Raw genomic sequence first — 24,208 nt, forward strand, 5'->3', positions numbered from 1 at the left:
TGCAGGTGCACAAATGTAAGGTATGCACATTTGGACGCATTTTGGCATGCTCAGAGGGTGGCTTCCTTCTATGTGGGGACAGGGCTTGTTTGCACAGGATATCCCACCACCCGCGTGGCCTTCAAGTGAAATTGAACTGACCAAGCACTGTGGGTAGCAGGGTCGTTTGTGACTCACTTCTGCTTTGCTTCAGCTTCCCAGAACGCTGCGCATGTAAGCTATAAGCATTCCCGTACGTAATTAATTGTTGTATAATAATATTATTCGATAAAAGCAAGATTACTGAGCGCAAGCCCGAAAGGTCCATATCGGTGCATGGCACCAAGTAACGGCGACACAGGACACCTTTCTTCATTCAGTTAAACTGCTTGACCGTCGTTTTGTTAAACAATGGCAAAATACTACTTCAAAACGCAGATGACTCCTAAGCCACTCCAGAACTCTTCCGATTTATAAACGTGGGGTGTTACTGCATTTTTGTCCTGGATCAGCCCCCCAACACAGTGAGAACCACATCCAAACAATAATTTAGTCCGTTTTTTGTTTTCCCCACACTGCCATGGGGCAGACCACCTGCCCAAATGGGGATGGGCCTTGCTTTTCCCACTTCAGCCCCTCCACTAATGTTCCTGTCACTGAGGTTCCAGTCCCGCCCCTGATAGGGCCATCACACTGGAATCCAAAACCACTTGCGGCCATGCCACTGACACCCGTAAGCATGCGCCCATGGCCAGTGGCTACTTTGCCTGTGGCATGACATTTGTCCATGTTCTGTGTAACCCAGTGCCACCCGTTGTGGACAGTTGCCATTGACCTACAGCCAAGTTGTGTGGCAATGCCCCAGGTGCCTTCAAGAAACCATAACCTATGGACTCTGTGCCAAAAGCCACGCTTTTTAACATGACCCCAGCACCCCAAGACACATGTGTGACCACTGGACATAGCTTACCAGTATGCCTAGTAGCCAATTTGTCCTTGGCATGGCCTTTAACCATGTTTCAGGTGCCCGCAGTCGCCATGGAGCGTCCAAAGGCTATCAGTAGTGACCTTGAACTGGTCAAGACGGGGGCAATTAACCAAGGGCATGTCCTTAAACCAGTAGTTCCTCTTTAGGAGTCTGTGGATTTGAGCCAGGTCCATGGATTCAAGCCATGCGTGAGAAGGTTTGGGACCTGGGTAGTTCTCGGATTCAAACACGTGCACCTGCGCACTGCCTTGCCTACATGACCCATGGATTTATGAGCAAGGTCGTTTGAACCATTAGAAAAATAGTATTTTCACAGACACAGGAACAATCAGAATGGCTGTTTTTCAGGTAGCCAAGCTTGATGCTGCGAACTAAAATTCGCAGACATGTTCCCCATGCCCACAAATGCTACTTGGCCAAATTGAAGCCCATCTGTCCAGTGCTGCTTCCTATAAGCGAGAGCAAAGTGTTTATTATGGAAATTGTATGGGAAACACACATTGGCTGTATGTGGTTTTGGAATGTTTTATCATATAGCTCCAGAGTGTAAAAGTATCTGAAAAAGCGATTTTTCTATATGGAGTGCAACTTAACTACGCTTAGAGTCCGTATCATGGACTCTGTCATGTATGTTTGGTTTCCATGTATTTTTAGCCAATAAAGAGCACCGTTCTTTGTGACAGATGCAACCATTGCACGCTGACATGCAATGTGGATTCTAAAGGGGAATTACTTAATGAAGCTTTTAGAGGTGCTCATAATGTAGGCATTTCACCCTGGGACTGGGGGCCTTGGAGGTAAAGTGGCTTGCCTAGGATCACACATTGTAGTTAAGTGAAGCACATACGTTAAGTGTTTCGTATGGTGTCAGCATGCCGAATGACAGTGTTTTAATAGGAAAGAAAAAATATGAGCTATAATTATATACCAAATGTGCACTGAATTGAACACATAAAACTGCTCCAGTTATAATATGAAATCGCTATAATTCTATTCTATTTACTAGCTTGTATGTAGCTTTTATACTCACATTCTAACACGAAGCCAGTTTGTAAGTGTTCTCCATTTTTTGGCAGATAACAGCACCTGGGGCATCGATGGGAAGGGATCTGCCCAGGTTTGCAATGTGTAGTGAAGTGGAGAGCCGGGATTCTTGAACCACGGTTCTTTGAGACCAGTCACCAGCTTAGGGAATAGACGCATATGCTTGCTGGTCTAAAAGAAAAACACGTTTTTTTTGGCATGCGAGCGCCTCTGAAAGGTGGTCGAAGACAGCAGTAGCGGCATGGAGGATAGCTCGGGAGGATAGCTCAGGGGCAACGTGCTCGCCTTGGAAGCAGGATGATGCGGAGTAACACAGGTTCGATCCCCGGGTCCGCACTTAGAAACCTCTGGGTATTAAGTGCGATATAAATAACCTATCAAATCCTATTATGCTGGCATAATGGAAAAGAAGACACTTCTGAAACATCGTTAGCGTTGGGGGTGATGTATTTCAATACTTCTGGCACTACAGTAGCAAGAGTGAGAGAGAAGTGGAATGCCCTGGCGCTCCTCCTGCCTTGGCCTGCTGCCTTTTTAGGGGAGTTGGGTTTTGGAAGGCAAAAAGTGCTAAGGACGAGTATGCTCGTCCTTTTTGCAAAGACTTGATTAAAGCTCAGCACTTAAGGGGTTAAGAGCTGCAATGCACAATTGATGTGAGCACTTATAAAGAATATTATGGCAATATCTGGTGAATGATGTATTTGGTCACAATAAGTGACAAATGGTGGCAATGCCTGACATCTGATGTGAGTATGCAGGTGAATCATCGGGGTACTTGGCAAATGATGGCAAAAGCTGACCCATGGTAATATAACGTGAGTACCTGAGCTTAATTTGCCAATACCTTACAAATGGTGTGAGTGACTGGCCATTATTTCAATGATAGCTCACAGAAAGTGGCAAACCCTGGCTAATAATACACCTGGCCATATGATGGTGATATGTTGCAAATGAATCCCACGTGAAGGTGATATGGGGGGAAAGTTGGTCATTGCTGGGAAATTGTATGATCACATGTGCAAATGACTGCAATACCTGGTAACTGTGTAAGTAGCTGGGCTAATTGTGCATCTGCATCAATCTGATGGCATTACCCCGCAATCCAGCGGGCATCTTGCCATGTGCTCACAATAGTTTGTTAATGATGGTAAGTACCTGTCATATGATGTACTTGAGCATATCATGGTAATGTCTTGCAAATGATGGTAGTGCCTGTTCATGTGATCGCAATACCTGGCATATAGTTTAAGTACTTAGGCATGTATTGTCAATACTTGACAAGCTCTAAAACATGTCCGCTGTACAGCTCGTGGTTTCCCCAGTGCCTGGAGATGATTGCTTTCAGCTGGCTTGAGTTTGCTTCAAACACGGTTTTATAATTAAGAAATCAAATAAAGTATGCAAAGATTAATAAATGGAGGCCAATAGTGAACATAAATAACGAACGTCATGGGGTTTCGTCTAAAGGTCAGCGGTGCAAGTATGGCAGCATTTCTAATAGAAAGATAGCCCAGCGTAATTCGATAAAGGCGCAAGGAGTAGGACAAGCAGGAACATAAGCGTTGGCTTTGTCCTTTGAAATATCTAAATGTCCATTTATTCCAATATATTTCTATAACTTTATTTCTTTAGATGTTCTTATCACCAAGATGGCTACAATCTTTTCTTGGAACTCGTAGCCCAAAAGTTGACTAGTCTTTCTTACATAATCCTTAAGCAGGTAAACATTGATGGTCCTCTGGGGAAAGTTTTCCCTTCGTTCAACATGCCCACTGGAGCAATAATGGAGGTGGTGGTGATTTTCAAAGTCTTCTCCGCTGCAATGGGCATCCAGTCTCAAGGACCCCTTTTCGCCGTGTCTTAAACCATAGACTTTCTATTGCGTTCCTCCTTGCCAGGGCAAAGAGTGCATGGTACAGGGTAGCAGAAATTGTGGTCTGCAGAACATGTATTTGCATGGCAATGTCTTCCAGGCATTTTTGTCTGGAAGACTTTTCTGCAGGTCTCTGTCTTGTGATGGGCAATCTTGTTATTGGGCTCCTAGCACGGTATGAATGCAAAAGCTGCTTTTGGAAACTAATGTGTTGTTTCAGAAGGAGGCACATTGAGCTGTGGTTATGCAGATTGCAGTGTGACGCTTGCATTATAAACAATTTGGTGTGGTGGACCTGGTCGAAAATAGAATAAGATGTGGTTCTGGTGGCATGTTAGTTTGAGCTAGTGTTATGCTTTGTGTTATATTGGACATCTTTTTGTTATGCCAAATCACCACCATAGTGGACTCATCGTAGAGGCTTCCCTGGAAGTTGGTGAATTGTGCCCCACCAGGGTGCCCAAACCAAAGACTGAGGAGAAAAGGAATACAGATGTGATGAAGCATGGGGGGGAGGAGCACGGTGCAGATAAAACCAACAGTGGGATTCAAGCGGAGGTGGGGCAGGTTAAACGAAGGATGGCTTTAATGAAAACGTGGGTGCATTGCAGTCCAGCCAAAGTAGGTCAAAGATCAAGATTGCAGAGATTAAGAGGAAAGTTCTATGGTGACTAAAGGAGAAATACTTTTTTGGCATGTCAGTTTCAAAGAGATATAAGTAGTCCTAAAAATAGTGTTCAAGCAGACAATATTGGCTTCTATTGGATAGGTGTATGCTTAAATTCTCTCAAAAAATAAACTCCAGAAAAGTAATTCAGGGATTGCCAAGCAGAGAAGCCAAGAAAAGAATAGGCTGTGTGAAAGGTCAACATGGAGAGAGACAAGCATAGTAAATGGAGGGGAAAGGTCAGATGTCTGACCTTCTGTGTGCAGTGAAGGCCCCTCACCCTTTTGTGTAAAATGCTCAAGTGATGCGAGTTTATCTTTGGCTCAGGGATGGTCTTTGGCACAGGAATAGCCAGGCTTTGGTGCTTTCTCAATACATCTGGATCATTGTCAGCATGGTTGTGTTGAAAAAATGCACAAAGCAACAAAGGAGCAAACGCCTGTTTAATAACTCCCTAAACCCAGAAGAGCCATAAACGGCCAGGTTCTATGCACAGGAACGCTGTGAGGAATTACAGGCAACCCCCTAAATAAGCATGGGCTCTGAACTCAGGCCCCTCCTGTGGGAGCAGGTCCCTGGATTGTACTGTCTGGAAGTTCCTGAGGCCAGCTAGGAGCTTTTTGTGGGTAGTTGCTGTGTTGTTGGGGGCTGGATTTCTCTTGGGGCTGGTCTCTTCTGGGAGTTAATCTGCATAACCCAGTATGATCTATCATTCTGGACCTGGGCTCTAGTTACTTATTGAAAGTGGGCAAGAGGCGGATCGTATGATCAACAGGGTTGTAGGCCCTGCGTACCAGCGTTCATTTACAGGTCTGCTTTGAGCGTTATCGCCCAGTTATGAACCAAGTGCTGCTTATGTGTAATATTTATTTTTCTATGTGTTTTGTGGAGTAGTACATGCAACCTTCAGGCTGCTTCAAAGTGCTTGTACAAAGCAGCATGGCATTAATGTGAAGGAACGTAACAAAGCATGACATAAGCGCATAGTATAACAAAACCAGCATGCTGTCCAACAAATGAGGTTAAATAAAGAAAAAGTAACAAACTGAAAAATGTAATTCTGTTAGAAGATGGAACTTGGGAAGGGAGCAATAAAAAAAGGAAAAAGTAAAAGGCTGGAGAGTGGCTATTTATAGATTGAGGCAGCCGCTGGAAGTCCAAAGGTAGTGTAGGAGGCAATAGTGCATACAAGCTAAAGGATGATGCACATTAAAAAGCATGACTCAATGTTAACATTTCAGACAAACTTGCTTTTGGAGCTAGAACACCTAGATCCTAGCAGGCCAACATGGCAGAACATGTTCAAGCAGCTCAACGTGACATGGAGTAGCATACCAAACTAAAGAAAGCATAGCATTTCAAAGCCATGCATAGCAGAGCAAAGATAGCATAACCGCATAGCAAAAACATGCCACAGTCTAGGAAACAAGGCAAATAACAATGTGATCCAAGATGCCAGAGCCTTAAAGCTAGCATTTTCAAAATAAAACGGGTACTCAGAAGAGGATATATACATCCAGTACATCATGAGGACCTTTGTCACAATTTGATCCACACTGCCCAAACACAGCACCAAACACCCCTGCTGTGAATGCAATCACACCTACATGCACACACCCTACCAGACACATCAAACACCCTGCTCCAGACCCAAACCTTCCAGTTTTGAGGTCTGATTCTTTGCAGTGTTCCTTTGCATTTTTTTGTTAATGTAGATAGTGTTAAATACGAAGTGATGATGCTAGGCTAGAGTTATGGAAACTGATGCTGGTGTGATGGACAATGCATTAAGGAGCTTGTACTAAGTGGCCTGGAGCTGGGCTTTAAGGATACTCATTTTAAAGATGCTGTGTTGACCTGGGCAAAGTGATGGCCCATGTTTTGTATGTTTTGATGTGCAGTTGACCTTAGTGTTCTGCTTAAAACCTGCTGTTTCGTCCAACGTATGCCACTCACACTTCACGAAGACTGCACATGCCTGTCTTTGCTCGACTGTATCTTGTGGTGGCTATTTTTCAACTAAAAAGGCACATCTCTCCCTCTCTGCCCCTCCAGTTATAGGAGCCATACAGCTGTGAAGTGATCACTCCACATCCACTGCCCGCAGATATGTCTACTATACGAACATTCCACTGATAAGCGAACCTTCCCACAGGCCTAATGCATCCTTCTGAATGTAAGCAATTCCTGAAATAAGAATGTTGCGTCGATGCGAGCATCTCCCCACAGTGCCCCTCCCATAGGAGAGATTCCTGTTATATGACTATTCCCCTGATATGAACTTCGGACCCAGCCCGTGTGGGCACGTTTCTCGTAAAAAGGGTTTACATGTAAAACTAGGCCTGGCGTGGCACTGGGAGCATCTCCTACACGGATGCCCATATGTTGACCCGGTTCGTAATCATGTGCGTGAAATCGAGCATGTCACGTGGGGCTCTCTCCCCTGTGGCGCGAGACAGCCGTGGCCCTTTCAGAGAACCTCGGCGCTCTTTTAATGTCTGTCTTTGTGGGTGTGGAGGCCTAATTTGTCCTCCACGGTGAAGACCAGTTTGTCGCAGCTCCGCCACTTGAGGTAAGAGGTCCCCTTAATTGGACAGTCGGTGCCTCGTAATGAGTCTATTTGCTGCTGCTGAGGCACATTCCTGAAATAACATACCCTTGTTGTCTCATAAATCACTGTAAGATGCCGTCAAGACCGTGACGTGTGTGGTGTTTAGTGGAAGGGCTTCCCCTGAAAGTTGGGAGGACATGCTCACCTGCCTGCTAGTTAAAATGTTTTTTTTGCCTCTAACCTGCCTCTGCCTCTCGCTTCCTGGTCTCTCACTTCCTCTGCCTCCATTAGCAGTTCACCCATCATGGACTGCAAACAGCAATCCAGGCTATTGGAGCGAGTCTTTTTTGCGACTAGGAATCATCAATATCAAGTGAGTTGCCAGGAGTAGACCCCTTACTCCTTGTCAAAACTAAATAAAGTAGCACTTCACAAATTGCACCAGAGATTGTTTTAATCAAAGTGTTTGTCCATAAGCTGGTTTACACGTGTTTCGCCCCTGGCTTTTTTCAAAACCGGACATATACTAATTAATTGTGTAAAGAATAACAAATGTATGTGAAGACAGAAAAGTAGGGGCTGGTAAAGGGTAGGGCGTGTAGGTGATAAAAACAGAAGTAAATAAAGATAATGAGTGATGAGGATTATATAGCCAAAAATTAATAAAAGACATCATTTTAGCATTTGAATCACCGAATTGTTTGAGTTGCATACACTTTACATAAGGTTACAATTCCAAAAGTGTGTGATACAGTGAAATCTATTATAAAATCACTATGGCTATGGGTGAAATGAATAATAACAAAGTGTATAACCATCATTAGTAGATCACATTTTAAAATTCTACAGCACCAATGCTTTTCAATTACATATTATTCTACATAGCGTATCCATTCCAAAAATTATATAATATGGTGACTCATACTACAGTCAATAGTTAATATTTGCAGTGCCTATATGTTGTTTAGTCACCCATAGATGATTAAATGGATTCTCCTGGTTGCTACAAATCTTTGTATGTGCTGGAGTTCCGGGATAAATCCCTGTTCCTACAATATGAACATTGGGTTCTGTACACTGCACATGAGTTAGTGTTAATTGTGAATATAATTGCATTGCGCCTATTTAAGCTTATGGCTCTAGGTCCCCTTACAGAGCCCTCTGATACACCCATCTATCACCACATAGTTATTATTAAAATGCAACATCTTCGGATTGCTTGCACATCCTTTATGCTAATTCAAATTCGCCTGTTTCAATTGAAAATACTGCAGGATTAAATGAAAAATATCAAATTGTTTAGCCCACCCATCATGGTCCCGTCCCGCGCACAGATGGCCGTACCGCCTACCTGCACTTGTTTGTCCTAAATCTATGTATGTCGACTGATGTATTGTCCCTGGCGACTGCTCCATTTACTCCCCTCCACAACCTTGTCCGAATGTCCCTCAAACTCATCCGATTGTAAGAAGCTCACAGCTTCCCGTCAGATCTGATTTCTTATCTATTGTACGTTCTTTGGTGATGAAAAGAGCATTGTTCCTCCTGTATATAAATCAACAAATATATACATTTGAACAAGTGAATTTAAAGCTCTTTTATTGAACTCTTAGTGGTTGCTCATGTACTTGGTATTGGCAGAGGTGAGTTCCAGGAATGTATGTCTGCGCTTGAGCCTGTCCAGCAGATGTTTATAGTGAGAAGGTACATTGTATTGCCTGATCTGAGATACAGTGTAGGAAGAGGACTAGGCAGCTTGCAGTCTGATTGGCTAGAGCAATGGAATGCCTTGTGATCCCTTGAACTGGATCATTTAACTGAGATCCCTCTCTAGGCCTTTACTTCTGTGGCGGTGTGGCCAGATTTACAAGAATTCATACATCAGGGCCCTGCTGGAGACCCTGGACTTAGTCCAAGAGCAGGGCTAGGTGGTTTATATAAAGGCTTTTGCTGTTGTACGTCCTGATTCAGGCGGTTTTTGGACCAATCTTTTTGCTGTTTGGCATGAGTGGTTCAAACCCCTTTTTGGTACTATATAGCTGATTTTAACATTGATATGAAGCTGTGTTGACAGTGCCTCCCTGAGGCCAAGTTTCAGCCATTAATGAGCATACGATTAATCAATATTGAGACTTTTTACATTCACATACCTACGGGTAGCCCATTTGAGATTGAGATGTCGACTTTTGGAAACTGCACCATAACACATGAGAGAAGGTGACCCGGAGCTAACACTACGTCATACAGCATCATTGCAGATGCAGTTCATAAAATCTGAGCAACTGTATAGACTTAATGAATTGTTGGGCTGGGACATGCCATGATGATTGCAGGTTAACCCAAATTCAGGGAATTGTATATGCATTTGTGGGCCACTACACAGTCCAAAAGGCATTGTAGCATAAAACCTTTAACCCTTTCATCTATATCCCTTTTGCAGGTGAGATGGTTAAATGGGTGAAGTGATAAAATATCACAATGTAGGTGCTCTTGTAAGGCTTGAGAGTGGAAGAACAGAAGTAGCAGAGATAAAGGGCCTGATTTACAACACGTTTTCTTATGGGATTGTCCCATTGAAAAACTCTTTAGTCAATCAGGCCCCAGGTCTCCTAGTATGGGACCATATCAAAAGGGAAACTGGTCTCGATTGCTGAATTTTCTGATATTTGTCAGTACAGTTTATGATTATGGAATTTCTGGATTTTTGTAATGTTTAATATTTTGGTACATTTAGTTTAGCTCAAACAACACTTGGAAAAGGGACTCTGTGTTTCCCTGGTGCATGTTGCAGAGATAAGTGAACTGATATGTATATATAGCAAAGGGATTCATGTTATTTAGCAATTATCGTCATAAAAATAATTAAATGTGGGGCTCTTTGAGAGTAGCATATGTCATTTGACTGCAATTGTGTGGGAGTTTAGCCATTAAGCAGGTGTTAGCTTAATAATGTAATATTGTTTGTGCACCACTGGGAATTATTTGAAGTTTTCAGTGTGGCGGGGCGCTTCATAATTAAGTCTTGAAACACTGCCAGCTTATTGTCTGAGTAGGGTGTGTGTGCCTCTAACTTCTGGAATGGTAAAGGGGCAGATAAAATGAGTTGCACTGATATCTTGGACCTGAAGACGAAGAGCCATGTTTTATTTCCCCTTGAATGTATGAACCAATAGCTACTCCTCCAGGAAACAATGTAGTATGGATGATCAGTGAGTCTGTGCAATATCCAATGATAGGCAGGATGTCCTTGACATATATTCACTAGTTATGCCCCTGTTGTGAGGAATTCGACCATCCGCATGGTGGGTGTGCGCTCACCTGGGCATTTTTGAAATTTTAAATGACATTGAATGATGGTAGATCAACCTCTGGAACATGTGGGGGGTTAATCCGTGCACCTTTTCCTATGCTGCGCGACATACGCATCGACCTGTGTACTCTGGGTGGATACAGGCGCAGTCCCCCCTATCATATTTAGTTGGGATCTGACCGGTGGAATACACATTGCATCTCCAGAAGGGGGAGGACCAAATCTTTCCCCTGCCACGGCCAGCCTAATTGACTAACAAAGGCTCCATGGATATGCTATGATCTTTTGTTGAGCCCTGTAGCTGGTGGCAGCAAATCATATACTAATCAGAGTAATTCAAACAGGCCCACATGGGGCCTGGCTGCAGAGGATAACAAAGGAGACTGGAAACTTCAACACCCTTTTATATGCACTGTGTCAACTTGATGCCAGCTCCTGCCCCCAGTATCGATCGACGGTGAAATATCCTGTCTGTGACTGTGGGTTTACAGTAGTCCTTGCCACAGGGGGACCCCATTCAGAAGGTACAATTATGCGGTTTGAAGGAGCCAGAAAGTCTGGTCTCACCGCAGCTTCAAGGGAGATCTGCCATTTTAATCAGGAACCGGAGAGCTCCATTAACCAGAGAGACTCTTTGATCCACAACAGACAGGAAGATGGGTTGGACTTAGTATTACATGTTTTCACCCATTTACCTTTTTTTTGCCAAGCACTCTGTTTATGACCTCACGCATACTTTAACGGTTTTATAACACGACACACTCCAGCCAGGGACTCCTTCCCCTAACAATGAATGTGGCGCACAATAAAAATGCTTTTTATCTTTAATCCACCACGGGTTCTTTGATTTGAGTAGGCCACCAACCCGTCTTGCACCCACCTTCACAAACACCCCATATTGCAATGACTAGGAACCAGGCCGGTGTGTATCAATAAGATATTTATTAATTTTATGGTTCTGTACTCCGAGACCCCCGGCCAGCCCATAGAGCCGAGGTTTGCTCAAAAGTACTTTAAAACGAGATAGCTGCACCTCTGAGATGGATGGGGGTGCAGATTCATTACTCCAACACCAATCAATAAGGACAACTCAATGGTTTGGCAAAGGGAGTCCGTTTAATGACAAGTACAGAAAACAGGGAGTTATGGATATCAACAGCGATGCGATCGTCCTTCTCGCTTCAACTTCAACGAACTTCAAACAAGTTGTAACATTTATGCTCAAAAAAAGTCATCATTGACGTGTAACACTCAAAAGTTAACATGCAATTCTATTGGTTAGGAAAAGGCAACTTACTATATCTGTATATGTTAACGGAGTGAGGGGATTGGGTAAACACTGCCAGGTGGGCGTCTAAGCCCTTCCTTCAAAAATGACTACTGTAGACGTCACTAAAAGTACGACCTCCCATTGGTTCTACTAACTATAGATGATTTGGTCCATTGTGATTGGGTTGGCACCAACTCCATGCATACTTTTCAACTTCGCTTAGCAGCACACAGAATGGTCGGCCAGGTGCGGAGTGCCCCTTAGTTACCCGGCCTTCCTCCGATTATGGTTTCAATCAATCATTACTTTAGTAGCCATGTGTCAATTAGTTCACTGTGGTTAGCCTCGAGACTGCATCTTCTGTCTGGAAAAGTTCTGATATCTCCGGTTGGTCAGGTTCCAAGCGTAGGTGTGGACCCTCGCTGCTTCTTGCTCGGCTGGTAACGGCTCTTAATTTGTGTATTTGATTCTCATTTAGCCCGCCACCTGCCTTCGTCTTATCTCAACCTTTCAGAGGCAGGATATTCTGTTCTCAGTTTCAATTAGATGTAGCTACTGTTCGCCTCTTTTATTAGTATGAATTTGACTTTCCTGGCACGAGTTGCCTCTGCCGAGTTTCGTTTCAACCGTCTCTTCTCATTTTGCTAAATAGGAATCTTTCTCATTTGGCCTTCAGTAACCTGGGTTGATTCTGCTTCTTGTGCAAAGTAGAAATACACGTACAATACTGTGCTTCGTTTTGAGGTAGATTATGTATAATGGCGCTTGCCGCACAATTCTTCTACTAAACATAGCAAGCTGCACTGTTTTCTTAGCTTTCTTGCGGTTCCAAGCATATTTACAGGTGTAAACTGGTCAAATGTCTTCCCCTTGCTTACAGCTTTAAACTTCTTTGCATTTCAACATTGTCCTTTCACTTAAGGTTCACGATATCCTTATTCATGGCGTTTGGTCTCTTTGCATCATTCTCGGGTTGTCAGTTCTTCTATCTGCAAGTCAGTCCGGGTCCTTGTGACATCACCATTAGTCTTCCATTAAGTCCTTTTTGGTTTCTTCCGGGACTGTACATAAGCAATCTTCATTTAGTTTCATTACTTGGTAGGGTTTTCTTACTGGATACCTTACTGTCCATGGTTTTCTTGGTATTGGTACTTCAATAGGTGCTGTTCTTCTGATAGGCACTGGGCAGAGCCCTACTGCGGCTCTCTGCTGGTTTATTTGCTCATCATACGTCACATATTTTGGTGTGAACGTTCCTGGTACTTCAAAATGGACGATTGGAGTGCAGGCTTTATTTGGGACCTCCTCTACAGTTCAATGAAAAATAAAAGCAAAATCAAACAATCGGGCAACACCAATGTTGTGGCAATCCAAATGCAAAGATCCCCACAACACAGTTAGTTCAAACTCCTAACACAATTTACAGAAACCTTTAATAGCAAACAGAAGAAAAATAATTTTGAAAACAGATAGCATTCAAATTAAGCACTCCCCCTGCAACACTCACCCCCAAACATTTGCTAACTAAATTCTTTTTGGATGGAAGGCACTGGCAAGGTTTCAGGATGAAGAGGGAAAAATCAGGTTTGGAATTCAGCCCACCACCCCAAGATGGGAAGCCAGAAAAGAAAATGAAAACCTTAGTTATGAGCAAAATGGGATAATTGGATTTCACTTGCTACTCGCACAGCAGCTTACAACCGCAGTGGGAAAGCTAGGACAAAAATCTGTGTTGCTACACTCGAGAGATAAGGGGCTTACAGACTACAAAGCCGGGCACCAAGGCAATGTGAACACAAGGTAAGAACATTGATTTTACGCAAGAAAATGTTTTTAAAAGAAAAACACATGCAGCAGAATGCAAATTCATTTCTATACGGGACTTGGGATGACAGACAGCCATGGGAAGGGCTTAGCTATCAAAATCGGAACTCGTTTTTCAGGACAAGGAACAGAGGCACTTAATAGGATTCTGACAGAAAGGGGTTACTTTCAATGGGACTACGGTTTGGGTTCTTCGATGCGACAGATGCAGATTGAAATTTGTGCAATACAAGGGAAAATTTGGTTTTTGTTACATAAAGACTAATTCTGTTGAGGCTATATTTTAATGACTATGGTTATTAAAGAAAGGCACTTGGCATGAGGCGGTTCATTTCAAATGTTAACCAACTCACTGTGAATCTCTTTATAGGGGAATTAATTGATTTACTTCACAATGGTACTAAGGACTTAAACAGATAGCGGAAATAACTATAAAAGGAATACGCTACAGACACAGAGTAATACAGATTCTTCTATGGAAAGGGGAACGGATTATACTGGCAATTTGGGGACTATGAATGGAATTTTTCAAATGAGATGCAAGAGTCACAAGAGTGGGATATGCAGTTTGGGGACTGGGGTTATGTGCTACTTACAATGTAAGCTTGAGTTTGGGATTCTGGAAAGCCAGCGCTGTCTCTGGTAACTCTGGTCAGCTAGGCCAAGGGATCTGGTTACTCTGGACAGTGAGGCCAAGGGATCTGGTCACTGGGCTCTTCTGGATGGGATTCAGGACAGCTAGGCAAGGTCTGGGCACTTCACTCTCTTGGATGGGGTCAGCTGCCTCCTCTCCTTTCCCATTGGATTCTTGGGTGTGCCTGGATCTGAGTGGATGGATGGATGGATCTGCCTGGATGGATGGATGGATCTGCCTGGATGGATGTCTGTATCTCGTTTTTTTAATCCGAATCCCTTGTGTTTTTCTGTCTCCCCCCTATATAGCCAAAATGACATCATATCATTTACAGTCTGGGGAGGGGTGGGAGTACTCTGGAATTACCCCTATCCTGGGATAGGAAAGCATACCAGTCCTCTCTCCTTCCCATGGGCCAATTGGTTCAGGGGAAATAACATAATTTGTTTATTTGCATTGATGACCTTTTTTTGTCTCTTAAGTCTATGTTTTAACAAGAATGAGTTATAGATCAAAGCTTCAAACTAATACTAGCCACCGCCATAAGAAGCAGATATTAGGATACAATAGGTCACAGGGAATTGGACAATCCGATCACCGGCTCTGGGCGAGGTTGCATCGCCCATTCAAGATGCTGGTAAAAATTTCTTAAAATACAGAAGTCCTTTAAGGTCAATGGGGAGGATTTGTCACATGTGAAGGCGGTGATGCATACCCCCACAGCAACAGTCGCAACAACTGTCTCCACCAGGCTCGGCTTGCAAAAAAGGACTTTTATGATGCCGTCTGAAGTTTTACAGTTCCTCCTTCAGAGTGGGAGCTGGAGGAAATCGCACCTCTCGGTCACGCACAGGCCGTACTGGCTTCCTTTGGTTCCTTCTTCCAGGACTGCCTGCTAGTCTAGCAGGGCAGTGAATCCTCACACTCTCGGCCACCTCACATGCCATTGTGGGCCGGCTCACTTATGGATGCAACTTGTCGAGGGAGGCAAGGCCTGCCATTGCATTCTGTGCCTGGGCCAAAAACCTGGTTTTACTGGTTTCTGAGTCTTTTCCAAGGTGACCAAATCTTCTGGGGACAAATATAATGTATATTATGTAGCCAAACCCACACCCACATATTCAATGAGGTCTCCGTGCTAGCAAAAAGCTGTTATTTGACTTTTAAACAACATTTTCCTTATTTTCCAAAGACCAGATTCACACGTGTGCAGGCCTTTCATTTCAATTTGCAAATGCAGTTCTGCAGACCATGGGATTGTTTTTCAATTAGTCCTTTTGGGGGGGTATCACATGTACTGTTGTTTCATGGACACAGAGGCATACTACACCAAATTTCTTTGATTTTGACACAGAAAGGAGAAAAAGCCACACTAGTTCTTTCATTTGCAGTAATTTGAGCGTGATGGTTCACAACAAAGGGAAACAAAAGCTGTGGCGAGTGAAATTCAGAACTCTTTGCCCCTCATGTGATTTATCAGTCAGACAATGCCATTCTTGGGATGTATTGCCTAACTTTTTAGCATTCATATGGAATAAGCACGCAGAGCTGTGTGTCAATGGAACACATAACTTTGTGGTGTTTTAGATGAAAGAAAGAACAAATGCAGGGTTGTCTTGAATGCTGCGCGCAACTTTAGTATTCAGATGACCAAACAGAAAATGTAGTGCCGTTCTGAATGCAGGTCATTTTCTTATAATTCAACTGAAAGTAAAGCAAATGCAGAGCCATTCTTTGGGTGGCAGTGTTCAATGCTCGCCACACATATGCCAAGAAGACAAAAGCACAGCCGTTTTTGTGGCACTGTTTAAATGCAGTTTTTGGTTAATGGGGATTGCTGCTTAAGGCCTTCAATGCACCCCACATTACAGGAGATTGTTGGTGGGCACCAAGGATTGGTTTATTAAGGTAGCCTTAACCTACACAAATCCCTGGGGTCCATTTGGCTTTAAAAGAGGGCCAAGCCCCTCTTTTGGCAGATCATCTGAACACTTTGCAAGGAGTAGCAAGAAAAACTCATCAATGGACCCTGGGTGAAGGTACAGCCTGCTTACATCTTCCGACAGTGAAGCAAGGCCAGGACCTCCAAAGAGGGAAGCAAGATCCATCCCCCAAACATCTCCCAGGGAACAGAGGCAGATATCGAATCCAGAGGACCCTCCGGCAGCTCCAGAACTGGTACCCAGCCAGCACACAGTGTGCCCTGCTGGGCTCTGCAGCAAGCTTCCTAGGTGGGAAGTGCCAGAGTGTCTCTGAATCGGAAACCAATGACAAGGCAGCTGCCTGCAACACACTCCTCAGCATTGGGCCATCCACCTTAAAGGATGACACAAGCCCAGTGAAGAAGCTGGAAGTGCGTCGACAAGCATCTACCGGTGTCCGCCTTAAAAGATATTTTCCAGCCAGTCGAACCACTCAAGCTTCAGCCGACTGCACCGCTGACTGTTGTTTGGCCGCAGACGCTAATGCCGTCCGAGACACTTTAGCCAGTGCTTCAGAAACTCCAACCAGAACTGAGATAACGATTCCTGACCCTGATCCGTTGTGTAGGGCAGTTTGTAGCCATACATCCAGTCTTGCTCGCCAAACTGCCTGCCACCTGATACCCGCAGCTGTCTCCTGTCTTGAACTCTGTTGCAGAAGCTGCAAGGTGCCCTGAAACTGACACGACCCTGTCAAGCACCAAGAACACCTACAAGCACAAGGCAAATTGTAGTTTTGTCCCCCTGGTCCTTCTTTGAAGCCCCCTAGTGACATTTTATGACCCATTGCTCACTTTGTGCTGAAACCAAGTATCCTTCAACTGTTGCGATTATTTACTTTTCATGTCACTAGCCAGAGTGCATCCCTTTTCCTTCTTGAAACTGTCTGTACTCTGCATTAAGAATCCTTGTCTCTGTGCTGGTTGGGGGATCTGGAACACTGGTCGAGGAGTCTTGGACGGCTTTAGTGACTGTGGAGGAACAGTGTGACAACAGTCAGTGGTGCAGCCGGACGTGGTTCGAGGGCTCGACTGACTCGGAAATGTCCTTAAAAGATGGACGCTGGTTCATGTGTATTGTGGCACTCCTCCTAGCTTCTTCGCAGGGCTTGTCATCCTTTAAGGTGGACGGCCCAAAGCTGAGGAGCGTGTTTGCAGGCAATGGTCTTGTCGTTTGTTAAGAGACTCTCTGTCACTTCCCACCTAAGAGGTTTGCTGGCAGAACCTAGCACGGCACACTGTGTGCTGGCTGGGTACCAGTTCTGGAGCTTCTGGATGGATCCTCTGAGTATCACCCTCTGTTCCCTGGGAGATGTTTAGGGGAGGGATCTTGCTTCCCTCTTGGAAATCCTGGCCTTCCTTCACTGGCAGAAGATGTAAGGCCGACTGTATCTTCAGCTAGAGCCCAAATGAGTCCTTCTTACTCCTTTCAAAGTTGTCAGATGATCTGCTAAGTGAGGAGCTCAGCCCTCTTTTAAAGCCAAATGGGCCCCAGTGATTGGTGCAGGCTAAGCCTACCTTAATGAACCAATCCTGGATCCCTACAAACAATCTTCTGTTATGGGTGAGGTCAGGACCAGGGTGCTTTGCAAAAGAAAAGGTAAGATGGACTCCTAAATCCCACCTATCTTGCTGTCTGTTGTAGATCCAAGTGTTTCTCTAGTTAACTGAGCCCTCTGTGGCTCTTGATCAAAGCGCAAGTCTCCCTAGCAGTTTGTGGTGAGAACAGACTTCTGTCTCCCTCAAATCACATACTTCGTCCATCTGAAAGGGCTCTACTCTGCCGGGGTTTCCTGTGGTAAATAGTGGACCGAGACGTGCTTCATACAGAGGGGATGGAACTAGCTTCAAGTTGACACATTGCATATCCAAGAGGTGAGTGTCCTGCCTTTCTCTTGTCCATTCTGCGATCAAGCCTGACGCAGGCCTGTTCCAATTAACTCCTATTAGTATGCGCTGCCACTAGCAGTTTAGACATTAGGAAGTGTGAGAAACCTGATGGTGTCTCACCCTTTAGTCCCCAGGGATCTGTCATCCAGGTGGCTAGGACACAGCTATCGCTATTGGATCCAGTTCCTGGGGGTGAACCAGAGCAGGAGGAACACCTGGATGAGGGGTCTTTGGGGAGTGGAAGTGGGACATGGAAGGGTGAGAGGTGGTATCCCCTTCCTTATGACATCTTTTCCCCAACCTGCCCAGTGGGATATTTAAAAACTCTACAACCCCCCTTTTCCAACACGAATACTTTTTCACACTGTGAGTGACAACGGACTAATACCAGAGCTGTTTACCTGACATATCCCAACACAAGGATCAGGGAGAGTCAGGCAATTGCCAACAATTACACACACCTGATTGCCTTTTCATTTCCCCATATGGATAAAAGGCAGAGCACACTCCTAGCAAGGCTGAGCGCACGAGGAAGCAGCGATTTCAGGGCGGCAGTTCAAATGGAGGAGAAAGGCAGCGAGACCTGAAAGGACATCAAGGAGGGAGTTGCCCTTGCCCTTTTCAACCCAGACCTGCAAAGCCTCTGACAAAAGCAACATAAGACAGAGAATCGCAGCTGGTGAATAGTGTGACAGATGTCAGCGGTACATGGAACCCGCCCGCACTGATAGCCAGGGCGGGGAGATGCAGTTGCCATTGTGATACCGTCCTTGACTCCAGCGGCATAAAGAACGCCAACGATTTCAGCACAGGCAGTGAATCGGAAGAACTTGATAGTGGACTGGACTGTGTTAGGCTCAAGGTTGCAGTGGCAACATTAAGAAGATTAATAAACAGAAGTCTTTTCTTTTGAGAACAAACTTGGTACGAGAGATAGTGGTCCGGCGCCATGTGGGCATTAATTTGAAGGTCTCTGGCTGGTGCCTCTCTCCTGAACAAAGAGAATGTGTTGAGCTAGAAGAGTAGTGAAACTACAAGTACCAAGAGGCAATATGAAGGCTGGCGTAAGGTGTCGAAGTGGTCCTACAAGAGTCGAGCCAAACCCTGTGTACAATCGAAAGTCCTTGACATATTGCAGATGTTTTGACGATTGTGAAATTGTGAACTCGACTGAGGGAATTGTGAAACAGGCGTTTGAGCCTGACTGAGGGGGAACGCTGTGCGAACTGTGATTTTGTGAAGCCTGCACTTGCCATGGGCTAACAGAATGATCCACCGAGACGAGATCGCCCTTCGGAAGTCTCTGTTTGAATTCGCAAGTGCTTTGGGAGGCTGATGCTGAAAGAAGGATCGGAACCCGGCTGAGGGGGTGAAGGGTAATCACCCGATGTGAAGGTTAACAGAAGGAACATTTTGGCATATCAAGCCTTCTGAGGCAAGAGACTTTGCATGAAAAGCGACCTGGGCACAGAAGGCTGTTATATAGAGAAAAGGAACTGTGAGCTTGTGCCAGAGAAGCCCAGGAGTGTGCTGTGCTCTAGAGTTGCGCCTTGTCCCGTGCTAAAAACAAGGGGATGGGATACGCCGGCCATAACATCCTGACTTATCATTTTGTGAACACTTCTTTTTTTTCTTGTGAACACTATCCCACACTATTTTGTGGCAAGGCGGTAACAATTGGCAATAGTATTTTTTTTAGTATAGGCCCTTTTTCTTTGACTAGACTACACTAGGACTGTATTATTATTATTCGATGGTTGTAGCTTGCTCCCATCTTCGATTTAGGTTTAGATTAGGAGTTTATCTCACCCATTTTACAGTTTAATAAACACAGTGTGAACTGTGATCACTTGTGTCTGTCTTACTTTGATACCATGCCTTCCTTACAGAAGGCAGATCCATGGGGCCTTTGATATTTTAATTAGGCTGCACATGGCCGGAAGAAGGTGTTGCCTTCCCCGTTCTTGAGATTCTTTGATGACCCGTGGCTGTCACATTCCAGCTGAACATGACAGGGGAGGACGGTGCCTGTAGGCTGTGTCCTTCCGGAGTACACATGACTATGTGTGCGCTGAGCATGGAAAATGTGTATAGAATAGCCTCACACATTTTCAGAGGTTGATCTCCCTTCATTCACTTTCATTTCCCCCCCAAAAAAAAAAGCCCAAGCGAGAGCACACTCCCTATGCGGATGGTCGAATTCTTTTCAGGCATATGGGGCTGGTCCATGCTCGAAATGATATACTTGGGATATGCAATAGCAATATATATTTCCCCCTTAAATCCATCCTCGGCCAGTAACAGCACATGCATGCTAACAAGGCTATGCCCACCCATTTCCTCTTACCTTTTGCCAGTTCCCTTTTAAAATAACATGTGATGTCTAGAAAAATGCTCACTCACTCTTCAGTCTTTTATACTGTAGGGTCTTTCCTCGTCATTTTGTTCCCATTTGTTTTAGCTTTTTCCTAGGTTTTAGGTCTACTTTCTCCATGCAGCTTTTATTTTGCTTTAAAAGCCCAAGTTGGAATGGCCTGTGCTCCTCCTGGCATTTAGTTGACAAACATGGTTACTTTCTCACTTGGTGCTTCAAGATCACTCAAGAATAGTCCCTTGCTTATTCCATCCAAAGGCACTTTAATTCCCCAGCTGATGCTTGACTTTATATTAACCTTGACTTTATATTAACTGCTTGACTTTATATTGACTTCCGTGTGTACAATGTCAAGAGCCTACCAATCAACGATAGACATTGTACACCAGAGCTCATTATATCTTCTTTGTGGTCTACCATGCAGGAATTAAAGAAAGGGAGGAAGCAACCCTTAGCACTGTAAAAATACTGCATGACAGTATTTACCCTAAAACCCTGCAGCTTTTCAAATCCTGATCTGACATAACTTTGGGGAGCACACCATCGGTTGAGGAGACGCTGTTGCACCATCTAGATAGGCAAAAAGGCCTCTCTAGTCATGGCAAAGCAGTGGAAACCTTGCACTTTTGGGATGAACTTCTCCCCGGCTGGGTTTGCACCACCGAAGTGACTCGCCAGAATGCACAAGGCACCAGAACCACTCATCTGTGGGTGCTAGTTCTCTGATCCTAGTGGGGAAGCCGAAGTTCACGTGACTGTTAATCGGCACTTTCTTCCCATACCGAATAGCACCAGGAGGTCAGGGAAGCAACTACACTCTCTCTGGGCTCCAACCGTACCTGAAAGCAAAAGAAAACAAGTTTTGCCTGGGAGTTGGAGCTCCTAGATCCAGACGCACATAATATAGAAAACCTTCCTCTAAAGTACTGTCCGCCTCAATACTTAGTCCATGGTTCCGGCTAGGGTGCATGGCCTGTCTCTTCTCAGACATTAACTTCGGCGGTGGTGGACTACATAATAGCGCTGGCATCATCATTTGTACAAATCCTGGACGGGCAGTGATATACAGGTGTATCTCTTGAGCCCAGGGAAATAGTCATCTCGGGTCTGCTCAGTCACATGCTCAGTGCTGTTTTCCTGCCAAAGTGGGTGCTCTAGGAATAGGAGATCCACTTTGGCTTCTAGAAAAGAGTTTATAATATCCTTAATAAGTCGCTACTTCCCAGCATGCCCAATTGGTAATGGCCTGCAAGCCTAGGTTAAGGACCAAGGCCAGTGAGCACCCCTTAACCTGAGTAGCACGTCATAACCAGACTAAAGCCCCCTTCTGGGTATTACTAATAAGCACCCATCAGTTCCACACAAAACAAACACAAGTGTTAATATGATATAGAACACTTTCCTTTTCTGTGATTGTCACCTTGATTGCTGCTCCTGGGCTCCCTATGCGTTCTTCGTTGCACAAAAGAAATTCCGAAAAAGGACCTGTGTGGACCTAGAGCAGCAAGGAATGGCAAATGCTAACTTTTACATTTTTCCTATTTCTTATTTAAAGCTGGTGCAAATGTTAAAGGGGAGCTACACTAGAAAGAAGCCAACAGTTGGATCCCATGGTCTTGGCCCGACTAAGAAAGCAAGCTTTCAAAAGACCCCAATGGCTGAAACAACCGCCGCAGGTGCTTCTAGGCATAGCAAAGATCTGGGCCACTCTTTGCAAAAAGATCTTCGTGTGAGGCATTGGCAACTGGGTTGGAAGATTTTAGTGAGCTAAGCATGTTCTTTACATCGAGTTGACATCTGTCCGGTTATCAGGGGCCTCTCCATAAAGCTAGGTGTGCATACCTCCTGCTTGCTGTCATATGGCCCCTCCCTCACATACATTCAGGCCCGTTTCTTGGCCCGGGCGAGGCGGGCAGCTGCCCGGGGGGCAGTAGCCCCGGGGGGCGCAATTCCACCGGTCCCTGGAGCCTCTGGAGGGGCTCAAATTCCCCAGTTTGTGAGGTGGCGCATTTCCGTGGAGAAGTTCCGCGGGTCATGAGTCAGAGGCTCACTCTGACCACTTTTGCGTGGGTGGGGGGCAGGGAGTGGCGGTTACAGCGCATAAGCACAACAATGAAAACACTTGATGTCCACCTGCAGTTAAGACCAGCCCCTCCCAAACGATGCCGGCAGGAAACTACTAATAGTGGGCCATTAATCACTGAATGGTTTCTTGCTGGCATCGTGATGGGAGGGGAGGTGCAGTGGACTGTGGGGAGTGGACGTGCCTTGCAGGGATGTCCTGTGGGCCCCGACACGTTACAAACGGAGACCCGTTTCGGCCCATGGTGCGTCCCTGCAAGCCCAGAAAATGGCAAAAATAATAGTTTAAAGCGGCGCTATTTCTTTCATGCTGCTTCTTTGCCAAACTATTTATCAATTAGACTTTAAACCACTTCCATGGCACTGGTGATGGGTTACTTTATTATGCTCATAATAGTTTTGACCAGTGTAGCTGAGTAAATATTCTTTAAGCCACGACACGGTTTATTTATTTATTTATGCAATGTTTGTCGGGTACATGGACACGGATAATGTATTTATTTATGCAATGTTTGTCGGATACCTGCATCCAACAAACATTGCATAAATAAATATACAGGTACCCGACAAACATTGCATGAATAAATAAATAATCCGGGTCCATGTCTCCTTATAACAAGTCAGACTTTACTGTATCAAAGCATACACTTGATTCCCATTCAAATAATTTTAAAGTGATTGTTTATTTGGTTCAGGTGTCTCCTTGTCATTTCCCTTTTGGCTTAGGTTGCCTCCAAACCCCCTTCAGTATCTTGTGTTCTTTGTTGGTTGTATATATTGCATCCTGTGCCATATTCATGGTGTCTTGGTGTGCCCAGTCCTCATTATCTGCAGCCTAAGTGGGACTGGGGCATACAATTGTCTTGGGCACCAATGAAAAAGTGGCCCACTGTTGCAAATGGCAATTCATTCTTTATGTGACGGACTGTTTGACTTTGGGTAGGATTTGCTGAACGGTGTAGTTTGGGAGTGGCGCGCGGGGTGTGGTGGGAGTGGGGCGCGGGATGGGATGTGGGGGGGCGCATTCCTAGTGTTTCGCCCTGGGCACCAAATGTACTAGAAACTGCCCTGCATACATTATATGTTACTTCCGTGTGGTCATGTTTGGTTCAAAGAAATCAGTGGTCCATAAAATGAACCTAGAGCTGTGCACGTATGAACAGATCGGTGCTGCTCTCTGGGACAGACACGCTGCTCCTATAATTGCAGTTGGTAGCGAGTGGGATTGTAAAGGCTGGTGACTTATCTGCCAAACCGTCCATCTCATTGGGATGCCTGTCCCGCCTGTCCGTGGAATAAAGACGACAGCCACTGCCATGCGGTGTGCATTGTGCTCCCGTTAATTGATGTAATTGTCCGGATCCATCAGTCTAGCAGGGCCCTTCCTGGGGCCGCCTCTGTCGTTGTCATCTGTCTTGGGCACCTTGAGATCGATACGAGCGCGGCCGCCCGCTGAGGATTGCTCTGATAAGTTTATTCGTGGCATTCTTGAAGGTGTCTGAAGTTGTGAATGGCTCACCTGCAGAGCTGTCACTGCTGATGCATCTGCCCCCCTCGCGGCTCCCCGTCGGCCCAGATGTTCCAGGCTATGGCCGCGCCTTCCATTCCTTTCACTGTCCGGAAACAGCAGCGCGAGCAGCTTCCCGCAGATGTGCAGACCCCATATGGGCCCGGCCGTCACAGCATACACGTTGCAGTCAGTTCCGCTGCACGCGGACGGAAGCACGCCGCTGCTTGGCAT

At 45.1% G+C, this 24,208-nt stretch overlaps 1 protein-coding gene and 1 long non-coding RNA gene across 2 annotated transcripts in view; one reads left to right on the plus strand and one right to left on the minus strand.

The window, feature by feature from the left end:
* Positions 1-24,208, plus strand: part of LOC138473047 (leucine-rich melanocyte differentiation-associated protein-like) — a 1,341,210-nt gene that overhangs the window by 732,623 nt on the left and 584,379 nt on the right. The gene's annotated exons all lie outside the window — the stretch shown is intronic.
* Positions 11,510-24,099, minus strand: LOC138472695 (uncharacterized). Its single transcript, XR_011268662.1, has 2 exons — positions 23,987-24,099; positions 11,510-12,989 (listed from the first exon to the last, which is right to left on the minus strand). It is a non-coding gene; the product is annotated as an uncharacterized lncRNA (long non-coding RNA).

This window comes from Ambystoma mexicanum, chromosome 8, assembly GCF_040938575.1.
Source record: "Ambystoma mexicanum isolate Mex_15411 chromosome 8, UKY_AmexF1_1, whole genome shotgun sequence".
Lineage (NCBI taxonomy): Eukaryota > Metazoa > Chordata > Amphibia > Caudata > Ambystomatidae > Ambystoma > Ambystoma mexicanum.